Source organism: Tursiops truncatus, chromosome 20 (assembly GCF_011762595.2).
Source record: "Tursiops truncatus isolate mTurTru1 chromosome 20, mTurTru1.mat.Y, whole genome shotgun sequence".
In the NCBI taxonomy this organism is placed as follows: Eukaryota; Metazoa; Chordata; class Mammalia; order Artiodactyla; family Delphinidae; genus Tursiops; species Tursiops truncatus.
In genome coordinates, this window is record NC_047053.1 from 38,414,733 (window position 1) to 38,439,417 (window position 24,685).

At 41.9% G+C, this 24,685-nt stretch overlaps 1 long non-coding RNA gene and 1 pseudogene across 1 annotated transcript in view; one reads left to right on the top strand and one right to left on the bottom strand.

Moving 5' to 3' along the window:
- LOC109550600 (uncharacterized) overlaps nt 1-10,948 on the top strand; it is a 39,167-nt gene extending 28,219 nt beyond the window's left edge. The window contains exons 3-10 of the long non-coding RNA XR_012328672.1: nt 3,900-3,981; nt 5,829-6,241; nt 6,922-7,011; nt 7,496-7,651; nt 8,866-8,967; nt 9,098-9,237; nt 9,728-9,869; nt 10,771-10,948. This is a non-coding gene — a long non-coding RNA (uncharacterized lncRNA). The remainder of the gene's footprint in view (nt 1-3,899; nt 3,982-5,828; nt 6,242-6,921; nt 7,012-7,495; nt 7,652-8,865; nt 8,968-9,097; nt 9,238-9,727; nt 9,870-10,770) is intronic.
- Nucleotides 10,949-12,051: 1,103 nt separating this feature from the next.
- On the bottom strand, nt 12,052-13,359 carry LOC141277369 (keratin, type I cuticular Ha3-I pseudogene; annotated as a pseudogene).
- Between the last annotated feature and the right edge of the window lie 11,326 nt (nt 13,360-24,685).

Here is a 24,685-nt window from a genome sequence, read left to right on the forward strand (position 1 = left end):
TGAGTCCTAGAGGGTATAGATTCATTGGGGCCACCAATATCTACTGCATACTCAGAAAATAATACCATTATTTAGTATCCATTTTCTAGGGTGAAAGACTAGATAGGTGTATATGTAACTATAGTACAAGATTGCTTATTGTCCATAAAAGGTAATTTTGGAATTCTGTTATTTTTTTCCCAGAGAAGTGGTATGGTATATCATATAACACAATATAAGCTTAAAAAAACTCCATGCTACAAGTAGTTTCTGTTAAATAATTTATTTAAGACTATCTGTAAAGAAATCAAAAAAATTCAAACTCTAATACCTATCTTGGGCTTACTTTTTTCTTGCAGTTATTGGCATTTTGACAGATAGTTTCCAGCATAAGAGCTAATACCTTAAATTATATTGGCTTTTCAATAATTTGTGCATTTGCTATGAATTTTAAAAATTATGTGATGTTTTCTTCAGTTCTGATGTTTCCATATGTCAGAGGTGCTATATTGTAGGAAGGAATGAGATTTGAGTCCTAGGAGGGTTTGGCTAACCTTTCTAGACTTTACCTCCTTCATCTCTTAAACAAGTGCATTCAATCAGTTGCTTGCTATGTTTTCTTCTAATGCTACTATTTTTTGATTTGAACTTATGCATGATGCCTAATTAACTATTAGAGAAATATAAAATGTGCATTTGGGAAATACTAAAACAATCTGATATGTCATTAAGGAAAAATTTACTTAGGTGTTTCTGATATTAAATATTTTAGTCACTTGGCTTAGAGATGTTTTCTCTAAGGAGCCTCTTATTTGCATATGTTAATATTTTACTTTGCTGTGAAAAAATTCTAAGAGGTAAAAGAAATGAAGAGGCTAAAGTAACATGACAATTTTTTTGTCATAGAAACTCATTATAGGAGCTTAACACTTTGGGAAAATATTTGACTAGGCACCTGAAAGATATCTCACTAAACTTAGGTGGAAGTAAGTTTGCAACATTTCGTGAAATGTTTTTTAGTATTTATCTTTTTTTGTGTGTGTGTGGTACGCGGGCCTCTCACTGTTGTGGCCTCTCCCGTTGCGGAGCACAGGCTCCGGACGCGCAGGCTCCGGACGCGCAGGCTCAGTGTCCATGGCTCACGGGCCCAGCTGCTCCGCGGCACGTGGGATCTTCCCGGACCGGGGCACGAACCCGTGTCCCCTGCATCGGCAGGCAGACTCTCAACCACTGCGCCACCAGGGAAGCCCCTATCTTTCTTTTAAGTTTTTATTCAGCTGTCCTTCCTGGATGCAGCTCTCTACAATTCTGTAAAATGAAACTCTGTTCACAAGCAGTTGGGAGTGACATGAAGGAGGTCTTATTTTTCCATTAGTTAATTCTTATGGGATTAATAAGAATTAATTAATTCTTATGGGAGTATTAAAAAATTAATAATATGGGGAACATGCAAACAAATACAAAAGCGCTCACCTGAAGCTGCTAAAGCAGTAAGTTCCCAACGTTAGTTGTACGTTGTAATTACCTGGGAATCTTTAAAACATATGGATCCCTAGGTTCTAACCTTCAAAAACCTTGATTTAATTGATCTATAATGTAGCCTAGGCATCAGAGTTTTTTAATCTCCCCAGATGATCCTGAGGTGCGGCCAAGTTTGAGAACCCCTGTGCTAAAGTAACTTTCTCGGATCCCTTTCGCTTACCTACCTTTTCCCACTGTAACTTGTAATTCAAGTCCTTGCTCTCCTCTCAGCTTTATGACCTTTCCACCTATATACAATTGCTACATTCCTTAATAATGAATTTTTATGAAGTTTAGTTTCCAACTTCACACATCATTAACAGGGTAGGTGTATAAGAGTATTCATGGAAAAATGAACTTTTAGTAAAGGCATGCATTTGACTGGATTGAAAAATATTAAATGGATCTATCCATTCAACCATGTTATTATGGTACTATTGGAAAATATGTTGACATAGATATTCCAAAATAATACTTGATACCTCTCTGCATTAGCGAAGTATTTCTTTAATTGGATTTTGGGTAATGGAATAGCTATTATTTACTTAAAGTGTTTCTGTAATGGAAACAATAGAATTTGTTACCAACTCCTTTATGTGGGTCGGGTGTGTGGGGGTCAAAACCAAATACAAATGAAAACTTCTTTAGTTGGCAACTCGCCTGAACCTACAGGCACTAATCAGGTTGTAATGGGTATTTTGAAATATTTTTGGACTTATTTAGATGTGGGAGAGAGGTTATTCTATATAGCCTAGAGCCTAAACTCATGCAGTTGTCTCTTTATTCAGGAAAATGGTTTAATTTCTCTCTACTTGTCTGAAAAATGTATATGTTGAAATCTTAACCCCTAAAGGTGATGGTTGTAGGAGGTGAGGTCTTTGGGAGGGGCTTAGGTCACGGGGGTGGAGCCTTTATGAATGGGATTAATGCTCTTACAAAAGAGACCCCACAAAGTTCCCAAGCCCCTTCCATCATGCAAAGATACAGGCTATGTACCAGGAAGCAGGTCTTCACCAGAATGCAACTGTACTGGTGCCTTGGTCTTGGACATCCCAGCCTTCAGAACTGTGAGGAATAAATTTCTGTTGTTTTTATAAACCACTCAGTCTGTGGTATTCTATTGTAGCAGCCTGAACGGACTAAGACAAGAGCAATTCTTTATCAATAGGGTGACCAACCACTCCAGTTTGCCTGGGACTGAGGGGTTTCCTGTGCAAGCTGGGATGAGTTGATCACCTTAATTGGTACAGAGAAAATTAATACTTTAAGAATATTTTATTATAATTTTTTAACATCTTTATTGGTGTATAATTGCTTTACAATGGTGTGTTAGATTCTGCTTAGCTCCTTGAATGAAAAATTATTATGTTTTGATTTATGATTACCAATCCTATATAAATTATGATAGTAAATGGAAGGTTAGTGATTATTTTCTGGGTCTAGTATTATAACTTTCCCTTCAACTTGTTGTTTTTTGAATATTCTTCAAAAGATTTTGCTAGTAGTGCTCAAATTTCACCTTGAGAAAATATGTATATTTTATGTCTAATTTCTAGATTTTAAGAAAGAGATAATAATGTCTAAAATAGCAGAGTGAATTGATGCTAAAGTTGGGAAAAATATTAATTTAAAATCTGCTTTGAGACTGAAGTACCCTGTTAACATAAAGATGTTCTCCTAGTAGAATGAAATAGAAAAAGAGAACTAATAACGTTCTAATATGTATCTCTTCTTGCCCCTCAAATCATCAAAAGTTTGCACAGAGAAGTACTGCACAAAGAAAACTCATTGAAGATGTTATAAATTGGTTATTTTTGAAATTCTTGGAAGTGATCACACAGTAAAGATAAATATATAATTTTACCCCAGAGAATTAATGTATTTCACTTAAACCAGTAATACATTTTTGCAATGATGTGATTAACATGGGTTCCTCTTGCCTAATTTCAGATTGTTAGGGGTTGGTTTTCTATTCTTTATGCACTGAGAATCAGAAACACTAATTATTCCCTTAAAGGGAAGACTGATCCAGTTTTAACACATGGCCAGTTCAGAAAATATCAAAAGCAATCCTTTCCAAGAGAGTATTCAAACATAGAGGGAAAAAATATCTGAGGCATTGCCAATGTGTTAGATGACCATGGAACTAAATGACACCACTTTTAGGTTAACAACTGGAAATAGAGTCAAGAGTCCCATATCTAGACCCAGATGTGATAATCCAGTGACTGTTTGGGTCAATGCCTTTATTGTTCTGGGCCTCAGTTTATTAGTAAAGTGGGAGAGTTTGACTAGCCTGTGCCTATGGGCCATTAACTTGTTAATATCCTGTCATTCCATGTACAACATTCTGATGATGTCTTAGTGAATATGTGGATTTCTGTCTTCCTTTCCTCCAGCATTACTTCTCTGTACCAGCCTTGGAAAAACGGCTTGCATGGCTACAATCTGAGAAAAAGACATCTTCTTCAGAGGACAGAGGTGCATAGTCTCTGTGTTTTAGTCCCTACTATACCTCAACATAATACGATGGATCCTAACGTTTGCAGTTCAGATCTTAGATGAGTTGCTCCCCCTCTTAGGGTCTTAGTATCTATCTGTAAGGAGGATCTTTCTTTTCCTGAATTTCGTTTTCTAGCTTTAACTTTCTTTTAGGCCCTGAAGGTTATTTATTTATTTATCTATCTATCTATCTGTGAGATAGAATAGCTTTTGGTCATCTCGCATTCTCAGTGAGGCCTTTCTGGGTGTCCCTTTCTCTATCTCCACCCCGCCTTTCCTGCAGGCAGAAGTCTGGAGATCTGGAGAACTTTACGAACCACATCTTGTCCCTAGGTTGCATGGCTGCAGGTGACAATTCCGCCCAGTGTTTGGTTGCTGCAAACACATTCAAAGCATTAACTTCCCTCTGGCTCTTTTGTGGACCATGAATGCTCTGAGAATCCGTCAAGATGAGACCTTGAGGTCTTGTCTTGCCTTACGATATAAAATAAAAGACATGATTCAGCTCATGTGGAGTTTTACTGGCTACAAAACAGATGCAAAATAATGGGAATCTGACGATTGTATTCGGAAGGTAGAGCTTTAAGCTCATGAACTCATGCTCTGATTGAAAAAGTGCAGCCGTATATTAAGATCATTTTGGAACGTCTGGTGAGATTGTTACAGAGAAAAAAAAAGATTCTAAGTTTGATAACTCCAAGGGTACCTCTTAGAATTCACCCATTTGTGTCTGGGCAAGGACTTTCCATTGGGGGAGAATAGTTTTTACAATAGGCAGGAACTTTTATTGGCCTCACGCGTACTTTTAGATCTCATTCACTTGAGAAAGAATTATTCTTCCATTGATGCTCTCCTGTATGATGACCTTGATCTTTGGAGCTGTAGATGAAAAAAAAAAGAGGAACAAACAGGTCACTACCACGCTCTCCCCACCATCTGAACTGTACTCCTTTTCAGTTCCCTGTTCTCAGTACCCAGAGGCTCTCTGTGCCTTCCAACATGATCACTAAGCCATATGGTGGGCTCTGCTGGAGTGAAAAGGGATCTTACCAGGAAGATTTTTCCTCCTACCCTCCAGGAAATGACGGTGTCTGAACAGTGTTACCTTCTAGCAGTCAAGGCCTTCATCCTAGGTGTTCCTGATACAGAATCTAGTCTCTGATCACAAGTGCTGGAGGGGGCCTTTCTGCTTATATGGGCTTTGAACACTTGCACCACAGATCCTATGAGCTTATAGAGCACTAAATGCCGTTCTGGAGACCTCACTTTAAGATCTAGAAAGCATGCCTCGTGAGGGATGGGTGAGAAGCCAGGAATGTTTATCATGGTCTCAGTTTTCAAAGATATGATTTATTTGAATAAGTGCTTTGTTGATACATCAATAAACCGATTCTAGACCAAAGGGAAGACTTGAAACCATTAATAGAGATCCAGGGAGAACTTTGTTAAAGTCAAACCTCTCCAATAGTAGATTGGACCACCCCCTCCAGTAATGGGTTCCCCATCCCTGGACATGGCCAGAGAGAGGCTGAAGGACCATCTGTTGGGATCTTGCAGAGGAATGGCAATGAGACCAGCTGTTCTGTGATGGCTGCTTGGACGCCGAGTCCCTGAACCTCTAATGCCTTAGAACATTTTTATCATAAACAAATCAGAAAGTACCACCTGTCCCAAAATGTGGTTTCTTAGAACTTTTCTGTGAGATGTTCAAGGTAATCTGAGAAAATAGGGTTCCCAGGTCAAAGGTATTTGGGAACACTGGGTTAAACAAAGTAAAATTTTTGCTGTGGTTTCTTTCTTTTTCTTTTTCCTTTTCTTCCCTGCAGCAGTATTTGTTCCATCTTTAATACTGAAATACAGCCTGATTTTTCACAAAGAGGATAATAGTACACAGTATTCCCAGCCGTATCGGGCCGTAGAACAGTGGCGCAGTGGTTGAGAGTCCGCCTGCCGATGCAGGGGACACGGGTTCGTGCCCCGGTCCGGGAAGATCCCACATGCCGCGGAGCGGCTGGGCCCGTGAGCCATGGCTGCCGAGTCTGCGCGTCCGGAGCCTGTGCTCCGCAACGGGAGAGGACACAACAGTGAGAGGCCCGCGTACCGCAAAAAAAAAAAAAAAAAAAAAAAAAAAAAAGCTGCCTCCGAATGCTTCCGTGCATTTGCCAAGACTCTGGAACTATTATCCTGAGGTGAGAGAAGAGACTGAGCCCAAGAAGGAAGATGAGAAAGTGAAATTTTTGTAAGAATTGGACCAATTTCTCTCTCTCTTACCTGGGCTTTTGACTGCTCTGACCTCTTGTTGCTGTCCTCTTCTGGGTACCTAATTATCTTAACTTCATCGTCTTGACCTAGAGGCTTCTGGGCTTCTCATGGTGCACAGTGTCCAGTGAGGGCATAGAAGAGTTGGCTGAAATCAGAAGGAGTGGAAGCTACCTAGAAGAACATAGGACCAACCCATCCAGGATGGATGGGAGGGCGTGGCTCCATCCATGACTCTGCCCCCTCCAATTGCTAGCTGACATATTTATCTTCTCCACTGAATTGGAAGTTTTTTGTGGGCAGGATCTAGTGCTTACTCATTTTTGTATCTTTCGCTCCTGCTACCATGCCAGACATACAGTAGGTTTTTAAAGAGAAATGTTAGTTATTATTATTATCAGCTTCTCAGTATTGCTTACTAGGAAAGAAAAGGAAAAATTGTGTATCTATTGACACTTTTCTTGCATATGTCAGTGTTCTTTTTTTCCCCCAAGTTTGATTTCTTAAATATTTATTGAGCAACTATTGCACATGGACAGCATTTAATAATCTTATATAAGATCCACTGTGATTTCTCATTCTGTTCCCTCCAAGTAAGTGAATTAGTAGGGATTGGCTAAAAATAACCAAGCTTATTCTAGAATGTTTTGGGTCTTCTAGATCCTGTGCAGCGGTCTGACAACGCCAGGCTGGTGGTGCAGACTGACAACGCCAAGCTGGCCTCAGATGACTTTAGGACCAAGTGAATGGGTAAGGGGGCTGTTGTCTTCTCTCTTTCCTCTCCTTCCCCTTAGCCTGTCCTCTGTACCAACAAACATTGACAAAGTTTTCCCTAGACGGTTTCCCTAAGATCGACAGAGCCATTGCTAACCAGAGCTCAGAGAACCCTTCTCCAGAGTCAGACTCTGCCTGCTTTTCCTTTCCAGAGGACATCTCCGAATCCCATCCAGTGTAGAAGTCATGTTCCCCTGATGCTCCGCTAGGCACAGAGTCCAATCAGGAGAATGGAGGAAGTGTTTTAATTTTGGAAATCTCACGGTTTATGTGCTTTTATCCCATTAAATCCACTGGCTCTTCATTTATTAAAAAATAATTACCAGTGCCTTTTCCTCCAGGAGCTTCGGTAGCACGTTGAAAACCTATATGAACGAGATGGCTGTAAAAACCACAAGCCCCAACTCCCAGTTGTCTGACAAACTAAACCAGGCCTGCCTCTGATGCTCCTGTATCACAGGTATGAGACAGAGGTGTCCTTGAGGCAGCTGGTGGAGGCAGATCTGAAGAGTCTGAGCAGGATCCTGGATGAGCCGACCCTGTGCAAGTCTGACCTGGAGGCCCAGGTGGAGTCCCTGAAGGAGGAGCTGATCTGCTCAAGTAGAACCATGAGCAGGTGAAGTTCTCCAACAGGATCGAACTCGCCAAAGCCTGTTTCCAGGTGCCAAGGGGTGTGGGAGAGGCTCAACCAGCTGAGGAATCTGTTCTCCAAACAAAAAGGGATTTGTAGAGAATGAGTAATCTGTGATAGGAGACGAGGATTTTTCTGCCAGTGGCAGGAATGAGGGTGAAGGAGGTTGGCAAGCCCAGTAATGAGGAAAGGTCAACAGCCAGGCGGTGCCCACAGCCGCTTCCTCTCCCAGGCTGGAGCACACGGGCCTGCACAGATCTTTTATTCCAATTCTCCGTTTAGTAACAGGAGAAGCCAGCAGGACCACCCTGCAGAGAGGGCTGAGCTGGAAACACAACCCAACTCTCCCTTTTCTGGTCTGGAGCTCTTTCTGCTGTTCAGTGTTGCCTGGAGGAAACACTGTAAAGTGCTCACATCATTGCTAGATTAGTTGCACAATAAAGAAGACAGATATTTTGTGCAAACCTTAATGCCAGAACAATGTAAATGGTGATAGTTAATATTAATTGAGTGCTTACTGTGTGCCAAATGCTGTGCTAAGTGCTTTAGAACTTCATCTTACAGATGAAGCACTTGAGGCTTCTAGAAGCTTCTAGAAGCTTTCTAGTAAGTGGTAGACAAGAGACCCAATTCAAATCTGTCTGACATCCACCTAAGCCCAAGCACCTAAGCTATGTTGGGTGTGTGACGAGATTAGCTGATAGTTACCTCCTTTATCAATAGCTAAACTAGTGAAATCAACAAATCACCAGTTAACTCTATTCTATCCCAGGATGGCAGATTTTGAAGTAAACATTCTTTGTTTCCTCTCTAGCTGCGCTCTATCCTTCTTATTACGCATGGCTAAGAATCAAACCATAGTCTATATGGTATACTAACAAGAACACTGGATTGGGTGTTTGGGCTCCAGAGTTTAAATCAAGGTCTATTGCATCTCGGCTCTGAGTCCAAATCCCTGCACCTCTTTAAGTGAGGAGAGGTATACTGAGTACAAAGGCGGAAGGAGGTCATGGACTTGAAAGCACTCTGTAAAGTGGAATGTTCAGGTTAGTCATTGCATACAGAAGCCAGTTAATGAGAGGATCAGAGAGAATCGAACTTTCGAAAGCTTAAGAATAAGCACAAGTTGAATTGCACTCTCTCAGAGGAGAGCATTAGGATCCTTTGTGATACTTTGAATTGTTCCCTTCCTCCATCAGGAAGCCAACTCCCTGCGGAGACAGCTTGGAGACCGCCTCAACGAGGAGGGCTGACATGAGAGGAGGAACCATAGGGACTGGAATGTGATGGAGAGTCTTGGGGTGAGCGATGAAAGGATTATTGTCTATGGGGAAATGTGGGGAGACATGAGGGGAAGGGATGTGGGCCCACCTAGGTGGTCTGCCCCCTTTCTCCTCCTGGATGCACGTTTTAACCTCTTGTCTCTTATAGGCACCTGCATGAGCTCCCTCTTGAGGTTAGTTTTATGTGGGTGGCTCTGAGAAGGAGTCACTCACAGGATGGATTATCAAGAGGCTCAAGGGAGGGCCTTGAGCAGAAGCAAGTTGGAAACACCCAGGACCTACGCTCGGGTAAGAAGATGCAGGACATCCGCCCTGTGGGAAGTGCTGTTCACTCTGGGAAGTCCTATAGCTGCTAAAACCCAGAAGTCTGGCTCCCTTGTCCTGGAGGGGGTGTTACCAGAATTCCTCTCAGGAGACTTCTTTTTTCATCCAGGTCCTTCACTATTTCTAGAAGCCCATATTGTGTGGTTTTGTGTATCAAGGTGGGATCCACTCTGAGGTCCTTGAATGCAAAACACTCTTGATGTTGAAAGAGACTCAACCCCGACCTCTTCCTCAGGCCACCATTCATTCCTCGTCTGTCCGTTTCGAGGGCTGACCCCATGGCCATGCCTGGTGGGCGAGAGGGCCTTGATTACCCAACTCATGGAAGAGGAGACTGCCCACAGACCGGGTGGTCTGGCTCCAGAGCGCCCATTGCCAGCTGCACCTCCAGCCCGTGGGTCTCGTGTCTCTGAGGGCCCAGCTGCTGATGTGGGTATTTGTACTTCCTTCTCAGATGTCCTCATCCGTGACCACATCTGGGCTTGTTCAATGTGCCAGACAGGGATACATAAGCATCACTATTTCCATGAAAATAAAGCTTCATTGACGGATAATCGACATACAATAACCTGCACATATTTAAAGCACGCAGTTTGGTAAGTGTTGACTAATGTGTACCCTGCAGAATTATCACCACACATATCCACCAGCCCCCCAGATTTCCTCGTGCTGCTTTATAATCCTCCCCCTGCCACACTGGCCCCTTCTCCAGTTTACAGAAGGGCAAACTGAGTTTTCTGGGCGTCTGGAGCAAGAATACACACCGCCTGGCTCTTGCCTTTTTCCTACACATTGTGGCGCATAAGGCCAGCGAGGTGGCCAATGGCAGTAGTGTGGGGCTTCCAATGCTTGATAAGAGAGGAGCCGACATCTAGTTACTACTTGTGGGAGGCAGTCAGCCTTGGGAGCAGGCTGTGGACATGCCAGGCATGCCGCCACCGCTGCTCGAAGGGACCGTCCCTACTTGTTCCCCTCCTTGTTCCGTTCCATGGGAGATAAACCACCAGGGCCCAGGGATCAGAAAGAATGGAAACTGAGACGAGACGCTGTCTCCCCCCTGCACACGCAGGTTATTCTGCGTGATTCTGGGCTTATGGGTTTCCTCCCAGGGAAGTTAACCTTGAGCCGAGACAGTCTCTAGATGATGTAAACCACCATCTGGCAACCTTCCCTTTTCTAGTCTATATAATCTGTAACTGTAGCACAATAAAATTTGCCCTGCCAACCATCAGCTGTCTTGGTCCTTCTGACTCCATTCGTCGGTGCTACTTCTGACCCTGGGCGGTGAGATCCTCTTTCTCCAGCTGGTCCGTGGCAACTACTTACTGTGTTCTTTAAACCAAGGAGGGCAGTTTAAATTATGGCCATTCCGTAGATGGGGACCCGAGAGTAGATGCTTTAAGGAAACTTGGTCAAAACCTGCAGGTCAGTGGTGGAAGCAGGTTCTCCCCGTCCCCACCCCCCACCCCCAAATCTAGCTCTTCTCCCCTGTCCCAGCTTGGATTCGGTGTGGATGGCTTCACCTCCATCCATCCAACGGCGCTTTGACATTCTCTCTCCATTCATGCGGGAGCTGATACCATGGCTTTTCCTAGACGGACACTCACCTGTTCCACTGTACCAGGCCTCCCAGGTATGTGCATTTAAAGTCCCCCTGGAACCTGAGTCTTCCTTTCCTTGCAACAGAATGCCAGCTAACACCTTGGAGATGGTGGAGAGATTCTGGAGTTTGGAGATGGATAAAGTGGGGAAGAAGCTTCTTCCAGGCCAGGTATGTGCCTGTGGTCAGCCCAGAAGGTCTTTTTCCTCTAGAATCCTTGGTGTAGCTGGAGGAGAGGCAGCAGGGTCGCTTCTTCTCCCTGTCCTGCCTTCTATTCCCTTTATCTTAAAACACACCAAAGGGGATGCTATGGGACAGGCAACTTTTAAAAGAGCAACAGGATTCCTTTTCCAAATAAAAACGTAAACGGAACAGAGTATATAAAAGGGCAATGGTTTACTAGTGTATCTTTAATTTTAAGACATATTTACATTACTTAGAAATTCAACCAATGAGAGCAATAAGATCGTTTGGATTCATTTGTTTGCTCAATGAATCTTTATTAAGCACTTACTCTGGGCCTGTTCTTGTTCTCAGCACCAGGGGTGCCTCAATGGAGAAGACAGGCAAGATCGGGCTCACCCAGAGTTCACAGAGCAGTGGAAGAGACAGGCAGTAAATAGGAGGGATTGAGTAAACCAATACAGCAGGAAGAGGATTTTAAACAGTGGTAAGCACTGAGAAGAAAGGAAAGTATGGTGGTTGATAGGGGTCTGGGCAATAGTCTTTACCATGGTCAGGTCTGGTCTTTCCAGGAGGTGGCATTTGATCTGAGACTGGAAAATGAGAAGAAACAGACCAGAGGGAAGGAGCATTCCAGACAGAGGGAACAGCGCATCAAGGGAGGGAACGAGCTTGGTGTCTTTGAAGGAGGAAGGAAGGCCAGTGATGGAGTGACAAGCCAGGGAGGAGCCATAGGACCCGGGGCTGGCAGTGGTCTCCCTGCTCTGGGGAGCATCTGATTGTATTTTTTTTTTTTTTTTCAGTACGCAGGCCTCTCACTGTTGTGGCCTCTCCCATTGCGGAGCACAGGCTCCGGACGCGCAAGCTTAGGGTCCATGGCTCACGGGCCCAGCCTCTCCGTGGCATGTGGGATCCTCCCGGACCGGGGCACGAACCCGCATCCCCTGCATCGGCAGGTGGACTCTCAACCACTGCGCCACCAGGGAAGCCTGAGAAGTTTTTATGATTGTTGCTAATACTAAAACAAGCCTTTATCACCTTTATAGGACAATGGAAGAATCTAAGTCGAGTGTGAAAGGTAAAAAAAATTCTTGCATTGTTTGAATCTACTTTTTTAAAAAGAAATCAGCACATTTATCCATTCTGCAGTACTCATAACCCCTCGTGTACTCCTGAATGTTCTGTGTTCAATTTTCATTTTCTTCCCAAATTGCCAGGAATATTGAATTAACAAATTACATAAGACAGAACAAAGTGAGCTCTCAACATTGTCCTAAAGGATATATATAAAAGCTCTTTGCAAGCAGTAGAGTAGATAAAAATGATCATTAATATTATTATATCTCTATCAAGTTATGGGATCTGTTGACCAAACCCCTAGAAAAGTAAGAGGAAATGATTTCACGTAATTCCCCAAACTATATTCTGTTGAACACTAGAGTCCCATGAGATTTTAATTGTGTATTATAGAAGATGTGTATTATAGAAGATGTGTTCTACCAGGGAAGCCCCGGAGGCGGCTTTTAATTACAGTTTATTTATGCAAAGTGCTGCTACCTCCACACAGACTAACACTATGCAAATACTCAGATCTAACAGTCCTGGAACCAGAATAAGACCAGCCCTCAAGAAAACAGAATGGAAAAGCAAGACTTTAACCCATGTGTTTCAATCACACCGAGAGCTTATATTGTTTCTTAATCATATCTCGAATTCCCTCCCTACAACTTCCTGCTGGAGGTAGTGGGGTGCCCACCCCCTCACCTTCTGCTGGAGATCCTCGATGGTCCGGAAGCGGGACTGGTAGTCGGGGCACACAAGGGGATATTGTTGCTGGCTCTGCTCCCAGATGCGGCTCTCCAGCTCTGCGTTGTCCCGCTCCAGCTGGCGCACCTTCTCCTGGTAGTTGGCCAGCCGGCTGTTCAGGAACTGCATGGTCTCCTTCTCGTTGCCGTTGAAGGAGCCCTCACAGAAGCAGCCGCTGTTGCCCACGTTGGCAGGGATGTTGCAGGACCCGGGCAGGGTGGAGCCGTGGCAGCTGCGGGGCACGCAGGGCCGGGAGAAGCAACTGGAGCTGCAGCTCAGGCTGGGCAGGGAGCAGCTGTAAGGCATGGTGATGGAGGGAGTGAGGTGACCGGCGGAAGACAGAGTCCAAGTTGTCCAAGCCACAGAGCTGTGGGTCTCCTTCCTCTTGGGAGCGTTTATAGCCCCTCTGCAGAGGGTGTGGATGTGGAAGACAGCCCTTTTTTCTTACTCATTGGGTTGTCAAAAGCCTTTCCCCTTGGCGTGTTATGTTTCCTCAGAAGAGTCCCTCATCTCATAAAAGACTTTAGTTGGGCTTCTTGCTAAGTCAGAACTCCTCTTCCATGCTGTGCATCAGTGAAGTAAGAGCTTTATGGTGTGGTTTCAAAGGGCTGGACTCGTGAAAGCCCTGGCCTTCATTTGTGGGGTGTGGTAGGTCCAGGAACGCTATGGCTTCTTCGCTTCCTGGCTTGACAGCCCTGATTCTTCTTGCTGATATGGAAAAGTATAGCCCTTGCCCATGTATCACTCCCTTGGTCAAATTCCAAATTCATGGTTCTCAGAAAGAAGAATAGATCCCCTCTAGGATCATTAAAATAGCCTGGTTCCCAGTGGCCCTGTTACCTGATATGACAGGCGTCATCATATCCATAATAATGTCAATCAACGAAACAGCAGATAGTCACCAGGATCATGGTTTGTATAGGGCACCGTGAGGAATATGGAAGGTAGGATCAGGGCTGTGGTCAGAAGGAGCTCACACTTGTTGAGCACCTGTACAAGCCCAAGTTGGTACTAGACACTCTTCACAAACACGATCTTATTCACATCTCACCATGACCTTTCGAGGTACATGATAATATTCCCATTTTACAGACAGGCAAACAGAGGCATAGAGAGTAGGGGTTAATGTGTTGTGAATCCAGGATTTCAACACAGATCTCTGTTCTTTCCATCATACCATGCTGCTTCAATCAATGAACTAACTCCTTCCCTAACTTCTTCTGACAAGTCATCTCTCCCTCCTGTCTTAGCTTTCATTTCACTTTGAGCATAACATTGCATGACTTATATGCATATCTCTCTGTGTATTTGAGTTCCCAGAAGCAAAGACATGGTCTAGTTCATCTTTGAATCCTCTGCTCTAGGCACATGGTACACAGTAGGGACCCAATGGACATTTGTTGGGTGGATGAAGGAATGAGCATTGTATAATAATATGAGGCAAGAGATGATAAGGGAGAAGTTGAAAAAATGGGGAGAGAGAGCACAGCCAGAACTGGAAGTTCACAGGGATAGATTTGTGCCGGGACGGGGAGGCTTCTAAGAAGCAGAGAGGAGAAAAGCAGATACTGCAGGTGGAAGAATCCTGTGCACACAGAACGGTGCAGGAAAGCCCAAGGCATGGTCGAGTACGACTAGGTAACTGGGAGGGGAGAGAGTGAAGGGAAGTGGTGGAAAATAGAGCTGGATGGGGAGGTTGTGACCATATGGCAGAGGTCTTCAATGACAAAGCTAAGGAGCTTAGACTTCCCTGGAGGCAACATTTTAGCAAACATTTATCTGTTTTAGCAAAATGAAGATAAGGCTGGAAGCAGAGGAGCGGCAAGGTTATTGTAATAGTCTGGGTCCGCAGTAATAAAGAATTGAGTTTAGGTATCTGTAGGGGAAGTGTAAAAGAAGAAACTGGTGTAAGAACCATTTTCAAAGAAACATTTTTTTTTAATCAGCAATCTGAGAGAGGGTCAAGAATGAAACCAAAATTTGGCAAGCATAAGAATTCAGGAGAAAACTTTACCATTCACAGAAACACAGAGAGCAGGAGAAAGCACTGTTTTGCACATCAAGGATGAGTTAGCTCACTTCCTTTAACAAACATTTACTGAGTCCGTCCTATATGCCAGACACAGAGCTAGGCACTGGGGATGCAACAATGAGCAAGAGAGGCAAACCTACAACCTAGTGGAGAATGCACACCAGCCAGGTGGATGATACATCTGTCATGGGGGGAAGCCCCAGCTGCTGGAAGAACGTGCAGCCGGAGATCTAACCAGACTTAGCAGAGGTCAAGGAAGGCTTTCTTGAGGAATTGATGATATTGCTGAGAGCTGAAACTAAGTGAAGAGGAAGGAGATTGTTCTGGGTAGAGTTGGGGCAAACATGAGGGCCAGAAGTGAGCGAGCACATTGCATTTGGCCATATTTCCCATTTTTCACAAACAGCTTAAACAGAAAATGATATTTTTGTGGCTCACTGGGGAAAAGTGACTGGACTGCCTTGGCCAACTATTCTGAGGACTCAGAGCATCAGTACCATGACTCCCTCTAGCCCATTCACCTCAATAAGTTGGGAAGTTCTGCATTAGAGGAATTGGAAAAAGCTTAGTAAGGATGGTATGAGCCAGGGAGTAACAGATGATCATAGAGGAGAAGCAGACAACCTCAGCCAGCACCAGCATCCCTCCAAAGTGGTTCTTGCCCAGGGCCCAGCCCCACACATCAGACTGCCTGCAACTATTGCAGCTGGGTCTTACAGCCAGCTGCACTGGTGACAAGCCCCCACACTAGTGTGCCTACAGCAATAGTGACCCAGCCACAGACACACACAGATTACACAGCCCTGGAGCACCTGCCTCTGGTAACCAACTGGGACCCCACTGCTGGGCCCCACAAAACACCTTCTACACAAAGCCACTCCTTCAAGACAGGGAGACATAGATGGTCTACCTCATGTGTAGAAACAAACACAGAGAGTTAAGTAAAGTGAGGAGATAAAGAATATGTTCCAAGTGAAAGAAAGGAATATGTCCCTTAGAAAAATAAATAAATGAAATGGCAATAATCAATCTTCCAGATAAGGAGTTCAAAGTAATGGCCATAAAGACATTCAGCAAACTCAGAAGAATGGAGGAACACGGTGATAACATCAACAAAGGGATGAAAAATATGAAAAAGAACCAATCAGAGCTGGAGAATACAATAACAGAAATGAAAAATACACTAGAGGGAACCCTAACCCTGTCAGTCCAGTTGTAAAGACTCCATGCTCCCACTGCAGGGGACAAGGGTTTACTCTCTGGTCAGGGAACTAAGATCCCACATGCCATGCAGTGCAACCAAAAAAAATAAATAAATAAAAAGAAAGAAAGAAAAGAAAAGAAAAAGAAAAAATCAATAAGGAAATATTGGCATTAAATGATACATAAGATCAGATAGACTTAATAGCTATATACAGGACTTTCCACCCCAAAACAGCAGATTCATATTCTTTTCAAGTGCACATGGAGCATTTTCCAGGATAGATTACATGTTAGGCAACAAAACCAGTCTCAGTAAATTTAAGGAGATTGAAATCATATCAAGCACCTTTTCTGACCGTAATGATATGAGACTACAAATCAACTACAAGAGCAACACTGGAAAAAAACACAAATACATGGAGTCTAAACACCATGCTACTAAACAACCAATGTGTTATTGAAGAAATCATAAAGTACCTTGAGAAAAATGAAAATGGAAACACAACAATCCAAACTCTATGGGACACAGCAAATGCAGTTCTAAGAGGGAAGTGTATAGCAATACAGACCTGCCACAGGAAATAGGAAAAATCTCAAATAAACAACCTAACTTTATGCTTAAAGGAACTAGAAAAAGAACAAAGTCCAGAGGTAGTAGAAGGAAGAGAATAATAAAGATCAGAGTGAAAATAAGTGAAATAGAGGCTAAAGAAACAATAGAAAATATCAGTGAAACTAAAAGCTGGTTCTTTGAAAAGATAAACAATTCTATAAACCTTTAACCAAACAAATAAAGAAAAAGGAGAGGGCCCAAAAAAATCAGAAATGAAAGAGGAAAAGTTACAACCAACACCAAACACCAAATTATCATAAGAGTTTACAATGAAAAATTATACACCAACAAATTGGACAACCTAGAAGAAATGGATAAATTCCTACAAATGTAAAGTCTCCTAAGACTGACTCAGGAAGAAAAAGAAAATCTGAATAGACCAATTACTAGTCATGAAATCAAATCAGAAAAAAAAAAACACCCAACAAACAGAAGTCCAAGACCAAAAGTCTTCACAGGTCAATTCTACCAAGCATTTAAAGAAACTTAGTACCTGCTTCTGAAACTATTCCAAAATATTGAAGAGGAAGGAATGCTTCTAAACTCATTCTACTAGGCCAGAATTACCCTGATACCAAAACCAGACAAAGGCACTACAAAAAAATTTAATCACAGGCCAATAACCTTGATGATCATAGATGCAAAAATCCTCAACAAAAATCCTCAAAAAAAAAAAAAATCCTCAACAAAATATTAGCAGACCTAATTTAACAATACATTAAAATGACCATGCACCATAATTAAGTGGGATTTATCCCAGGGATGCAGGGATGTTTCAATATCCACAAATCAACCGATGTGTTACACCACATTAACAAAAGGGAGAATAAAAATCATATATCATCTCCATAGATGCAGAAATAACTTTTGACAAAATTCAACATCTATTTATGATACAAACTCTCAACAAAGCGGGCATAGAGGGAAAATATCTCAACAGAATAAAGTCCATATATGACAAACCCACAGTTAACCTCGTACTCAATGGTGAAAAGCTGAAAACATTTCCCCTAAGATCAGAAACAAGACAAGGATGCCTACTCTTGCCACTTTTATTCAACATATTATTGGAAGTCTTAGTCACAGCAATCAGACAAGACAAAAAGAAAAGAAAACAAATTCAACTTGGAAAGAAAGAAAGAAAACTGTCATGGTTTGCATTAGACATGATACTATATATAGAAAACCCTATAGATGACACCAAAAAAATTTAGAATAAATGAATTCAGTAAAGTTGCAGAATACAAAATTAATACACAGAGATCAGCTCGGTGCTTTGTGACTGCCTGGAGGGGTGGGATGGGGAAGGTGGGAGGGAGGGAGATGCAAGAGGGAGGAGATATGGGCACGTATGTGTATGTATAGCTGATTCACTTTGTTATAAAGCAGAAACTAACACACCATTGTAAAGCAATTATACTTCAATAAAGATGTTTTTAAAAAATCTATAATGTTTCTATACACTACTAATGATCAATTGGAAAGAGAAATTAAGAAAACAATCCCATTTACAGTTACATCAAAAAGAATAAAATATGTAGCAATAAATCTAATCAAAGTGGTGAAAGACCTGCACTCTGAAAACTATAAGACATTGATGAAAGAAACTGAAGATGACACAAATAAATGGAAAGATATACTGTGTTCATAGACTAGAAGAATTAATATTATTAAAATGTCCATACTGAAAGTGAGGAGATGAAAAAAGATATTCCATGCAAACGGAAATCAAAAGGAAGCTGGAGTAGCAATTCTCATATCAGACAAAACAGACTTCACTCTTCACTTTGACTTCACTCAAAATAGACAAATCAACAGAATTAAAAATGAAAAAGAAGTAACAACTGACACTGCAGAAATACAAAGGATCATGAGAGATTACTACAAGCAACTATATGCCAATAAAATGGACAACCTGAAGGAAATGGACAAATTCAAGGAAAGCACAACCTTCCAAAACTGAACCAGGAAGAAATAGAAAATATAAACAGACCAATCACAAACACTGAAATTGAAACTGTGATTAAAAATCTTCCAAAAAACAAAAGCCCAGAACCAGATGGATTCACAGGCAAATTCTATCAAACATTTAGAGAAGAGCTAACACCTATCCTTCTCAAACTCTTCCAAAATATAGCAGAGAGAGGAACACTCCCAAACTCATTCAATGAGGCCACCATCACCCTGATACCAAAACCAAAGATGTCAGAAAAAAAGGAAACTACAGGCCAATATCACTGATGAACATAGATGCAAAATTCCTCAACAAAATACTAGCAAACAGAATCCAACAGCACATTAAAAGGATCATACAGCATGATCAAGTGGGGTTTATCACAGGACTGAAAGGATTCTTCAATATATGCAAATCAATCAATATGATAAACCATATTAACAAATTGAAGGACAAAAAACATATGATAATCTCAATAAATGCAGAAAAAGCTTTGGACAAAATTAAACACCATTTATGATTAAAAAACTCTCCAGAAAGTAGACATAGAGGGAGCTTACCTCAACATAATAAAGGCCATATATGACAAACCCACAGCCAACATCATTCTCAATGGTGAAAAACTGAAGCCATTTCCTCTAAGATCAGGAACAAGACAAGGTTGTCCACTCTCGCCACTATTATTCAACATAGTTTTGGACGTTTTAGCCACAGCAATCAGAGAAGAAAAAGAAATAAAAGGAATCCAAATCAGAAAAGAAGAAGTAAAGCTGTCACTGTTTGCAGATGACATGATACTATACATAAAGAATCCTAAAGATGCTACCAGAAAACTACTAGAGCTAATCAATCAATTTGGTAGAGTAGCAGGATCCAAAATTAATGCACAGAAATCTCTTGCAATCCTATACACTAATGATGAAAAATCTGAAAGAGAAATTAAGGAAACACTCCCATTTACCACTGCACCAAAAAGAATAAAATACCTAGGAATAAACCTACCGAAGGAGACAAAGGACCTGTATGCAGAAAAACTATAAGACACTGATGAAAGAAATTAAAGATGATATAAACTGACGGAGAGATATACCATGTTCTTGGATTGGAGGAATCAACATTGTGAAAATGACCATACTACTCAAAGCAATCAACAGATTCAATGCAATCCTTATAAAACTACCAATGGAATTTTTCACAGAACTAGAACAAAAAAAAATGCACAATTTGTATGGAAACACAAAAGACCCTAAATAGCCAAAGCAATCTTGAGAAAGAAAAACGGAGCTAGAGGAATCAGGCTCCTGGACTTCAGACTATACTACAAAGCTACAATAATCAAGACAGTATGGTACTGGCACAAAAACAGATATATAGATCAATGGAACAAGATGGAAAGCCCAGAGATAAACCCATGCACCTATGGTCACCATATTTTTGATAAAAGAGGTAAGAATATACACTGGAGAAAAGACAGTCTCTTCAATAAGTGGTGCTGGGAAAACTGGACAGCTACATGTAAAAGAATGGAATTAGAACACTCCCTAACACCATACACAAAAATAAACTCAAAATGGATTAAAGACCTAAATGTAAGGCCAGACACTATCAAACTCTTAGAGGAAAACATAGGCAGAACACTCTATGACATAAATCACAGCAAGATCCTTTTTGATCCACCTCCTGGAGAAATGGAAATAAAAACAAAAATAAACAAATGGAACCTAATGAAACTTAAAAGCTTTTGCACAGCAAAGGAAACCATAAACAAGACGAAAAGACAACTCTCAGATTGGGAGAAAATATTTGCAAACAAAGCAACTGACAAAGTATTAATCTCCAAAATTTACAAGCAGCTCATGCAGCTCAATACCAAAACAACTCACAACCCAATCTAAAAATGGACAGAAGACCTAAATAGACATTTCTCCAAAGAAGATATACAGATTGTCAACAAATACATGAAAGGATGCTTAACATCACTAATTATTAGAGAAATGCAAATCAAAACTACAATGAGGTATCACCTCACACCAGTCAGAATGGCCATCCTCAAAAAGTTTACAAACAATAAATGCTGGAGAGGGTGTGGAGAAAAGGGAACCCTCTTGCACTGTTGGTGAGAATGTAAGTTGATATAGCCACTATGGAGAACAGTACGGAGGTTCCTCAAAAAACTAAAAATATAACTACCATATGACCCAGCAATCCCACTACTGGGTATATACCCTGAGAAAACCATAATTCAAAAAGAGTCATGTACCACAATGTTCATTGCAGTACTATTTACAATAGCCAGGACATGGAAGCAAATTAAGTGTCCATCGACAGATGAATGGATAAAGAAGATGTGGCACATATATACAATGGAATATTACTCAGCCATAAAAAGAGATGAAATTGAGTTATTTGTAGTGAGGTGGATGGACCTAGAGTCTGTCATACAGAGTGAAGTAAGTCAGAAAGAGAAAAACAAATACCATATGCTAACACATATATATGGAATCTGAAAAAAAAAAATGTTCTGAAGAACCTAAGGGCAGGACAGGAATAAAGACGCAGACGTAGAAAATGGACTTGAGGACACAGGGAGGGGGAAGGGTAAGCTGGGACGAAGTGAGGGAGTGGCATGGACTTATATATACTACCAAATGTAAAATAGATAGCTAGTGGGAAGCAGCCGCATAGCACAGGGAGACCAGCTTGGTGCTTTGTGACCACCGAGAGGGGTAGGATAGAGAGGGTTGGAGGGAGACACAAGAGGGAGGAGATATAGGGATATATGTATTTGTATAGCTGATTCACTTTGGTATAAAGTAGAAACTAACACACTTTGTAAAGCAATTATACTCTAATAAAGATGTTAAAGAAACAAACAAAAAAAACACACTTCTATATGACTGCAACTCATAATTGACCGGAAAACCAAGTCCTAAAGAGATTTCCCAAAAATTAGCTGGAATCTGTGTGTAGAAGGCAACTTTGAAGCATGTCATTGTATCATCCTGCTCCAATTTTTTAAATATTCTCCATACTTTATAGTGATATCTTATGTATAACTATAGAGAGAACATGGTTCAAATCCCATAATTGCTAATAACCAACTATGATTTCAAGCATGTTTCTAAGGCTCAGTTTACTCATCTGTAAAATGGATTTAATTTGCAGCATTGTTAGTAAGATTAATTAAGATAAGCTCCTAGTATTTTGCTTAACCCATAGTTGAGTTCAGTAGATGTGAGCTATATTAGTTTCCCATTCCTGCTGTCACAAATGACCTCAAATTTAGTGGCGTAAAACAAAACTGTATTATTGTAAATTTCTATAAGTCAGAAGTCTGACACAGGTCTAAAATCAAGGGTTTACTCTCTCTGGGTTAAAATCAAGGTATGGAGTTGCATTTCTATGCACTAGGAATGAACAATCTGAAAAAGAAATTAGAAGGAAAATTATATTTACAACAGCATCAAAAGGAATAAAAAACTTAGGAATAAACATAACCAAGGAGGCAAAAGACTTGTACACTGAAAAACTGCAAAACATTGCCAAAAGAAACTAAGGAAGACGTATGTAAATGGAAAGACATCCCATGTTTACGGATTGGAAGATTTAATGTTGTTATGGTAACAATATTGCTCAAAGCAATCTACAGATTCAATGCAATCTCTATAAAAATCTCAGTGATGTTTTTCTGCAAAATGACTCATAGACCTAAACATCAGAGCTAAAATGATAAAACTCTTAGAAGAAAACATAGGAGAAAATCTTCGTGACGTTGGATTTGGCACTGATTTCTTGGTGATGACACCAAAAGCACAGATAACAAAAGGAAAAGAGTGAAAAGGCAACCCACAGAATGGGAGAATATTGTCAAATCATATACCTAATAAGGGATTCATATCCAGAATTTATAAAGAACTCCTACAACTTAAAGAATAAAAACCAGAAAATGAGTATTGGGGAGAGATTGCAATCCTTGAACATTGCTTGTGGGAATGTTAAGTGGTTCAGCCACAGTGGAAAACAGTATGGAGGTTACTCAAAAAATTAAACATAGAATTACCATATGATTCAGTAACTCCACATCTAGGTACATAAACACACACGCACACACACAAATTGAAAGCAGGGATTTGAACAGAAGATGTATGTACACCCATGTTGATAGCAGCATGTCACAATAACCAAAAGGTGGAGACGCCCCGAAATACCCATCAATGATGAATGAACAAGCAAAATGCATTACATACATACAATGGAATATTATTAAATCTTTAAAAGAACTAAATTCTGATACATGCTCCAACATGGATCAACCTGGAAAATGTTATACAATGAAAAAAGCCAGACCCTAAAGGACAAATAATACACAATTCCATTTCTTTTTTTTTTTTTTTTTTGGCTGGGTTGGGTCTTTGTTGCTGCACACAGACTTTCTCTAGTTGCGGCGAGCGTGGGCTACTCTTCGTTGTGGAGCGTGGGCTTCTCGTTGCGGTGGCTTCTCTTGTTGTGGAGCACGGGCTCTAGGCGCACGGGCTGCAGTAGTTGTGACTCGTGGGCTTAGTTGCTCCACGGCATGTGGGATCTTCCCGGACCAGGGCTTGAACCCGTGTCCCCTGCATTGGCAGGCGGATTCTTAACCACTGTGCCACCAGGGAAGTCCTACATTTCTTTATAGACAGAAAATAGACAGAAAATAGAATAGAGGTCATATAGACAGAAAATAGAATAGAGGTCACCAGGGGCTCAGGGCAGCGGGGGTTGGGGAGTTATTGTTTAATGAGTCCAGAGTTTCCGTTTGAGATGATGAAAAAGTTCTAGAGATGGGTAGAGGCGATAGTTGCACCACAATATGAATATACTTCATGCTACTGAATTGTACACTAAAAATGGATAAAATGGTCAATTTATGTTATATATATTTTACTCAAATTTTTAAAAATCAGGGTGTTGGCAAGACTGTGCTCCTTTCTGGAAACTCTTCATTAGAGTTAAAGAAAGATACCCATTCTTTTTTTTTTTTTTTTTTTTTTTTGCGGTACGCGGGCCTCTCACTGTTGTGTCCTCTCCTGCCACAGAGCACAGGCTCTGGACGCACAGGCCCAGCGGCCATGGCTCACAGGCCCAGCCGCTCCGCGGCATGTGGGATCTTCCCGGACCGGGGCACGAACTCGCGTCCCCTGCGTCGGCAGGCGGACTCCCAACCACTGCGCCACCAGGGAAGCCCAAGAGCCCCATTCTTGATGAACACTGATATCACTTTCAGCGCTCTGAGATTTCCTGCAGCACCAGCCTGAGTGTTCACAGTGCCAGGGACTAGGCTTATAATAGCCCTGCTTGGGGACTAGTTTCATCCCTTTTAAGAAATTATAAATAACTTGCAGCCAGGACCGTGTCTTTCATTATGTGCCTCTCCCCTCCCCACCATCCAGGGTCTGCACAGAGCAGGTAGCCAACAGACACTGGTTGGATTGAATAGAGGAAGGCGGAAGTATCAAAGGAAAAGTTGGTGGGTTCTCTGAGCCCCAGATGCGGGAAGGGGAAGTGAGCAGCTGTAGCCCAGGCTGCTAACGATCCCCAGGAAGGATATCAGAAGGAAGGAGGAAGTCCTGGACACAGTACGCAAGCCAGATGGGCCCTTTGCTGCACGGTCCTGAGGCTGCCTGAACGAGCAGTAACCCAGATAATACAGTGCTGGACCTAAAACTTCCTGCTGGGAAAAGATGAGCTTTCCAGAGCCTCTTTCCAGCCCCCAGCTCATGCCTCCTCACTTTAGATTTGGATAAAATCAGCTCTAGGAGATGTCCTGGTCAAGAGGGGTGAGGAAGAAGATCCAGGAATGGCCAAAGGGAGATGGAGCAACCCAGCAGCTGCCCTACCCTCTCTCCTACCTCCCTGCCTCACCTGTGGGGTCAGGATGCCAGGCCAGCCATCTGCCTGCCAGGCTCTCATATCCAAGAGTGAGGCTGTTATAGGGCTCTGCTTTCAAGTGGCCCTTTCATAAAGTGCTCAAGTGATGGTCAT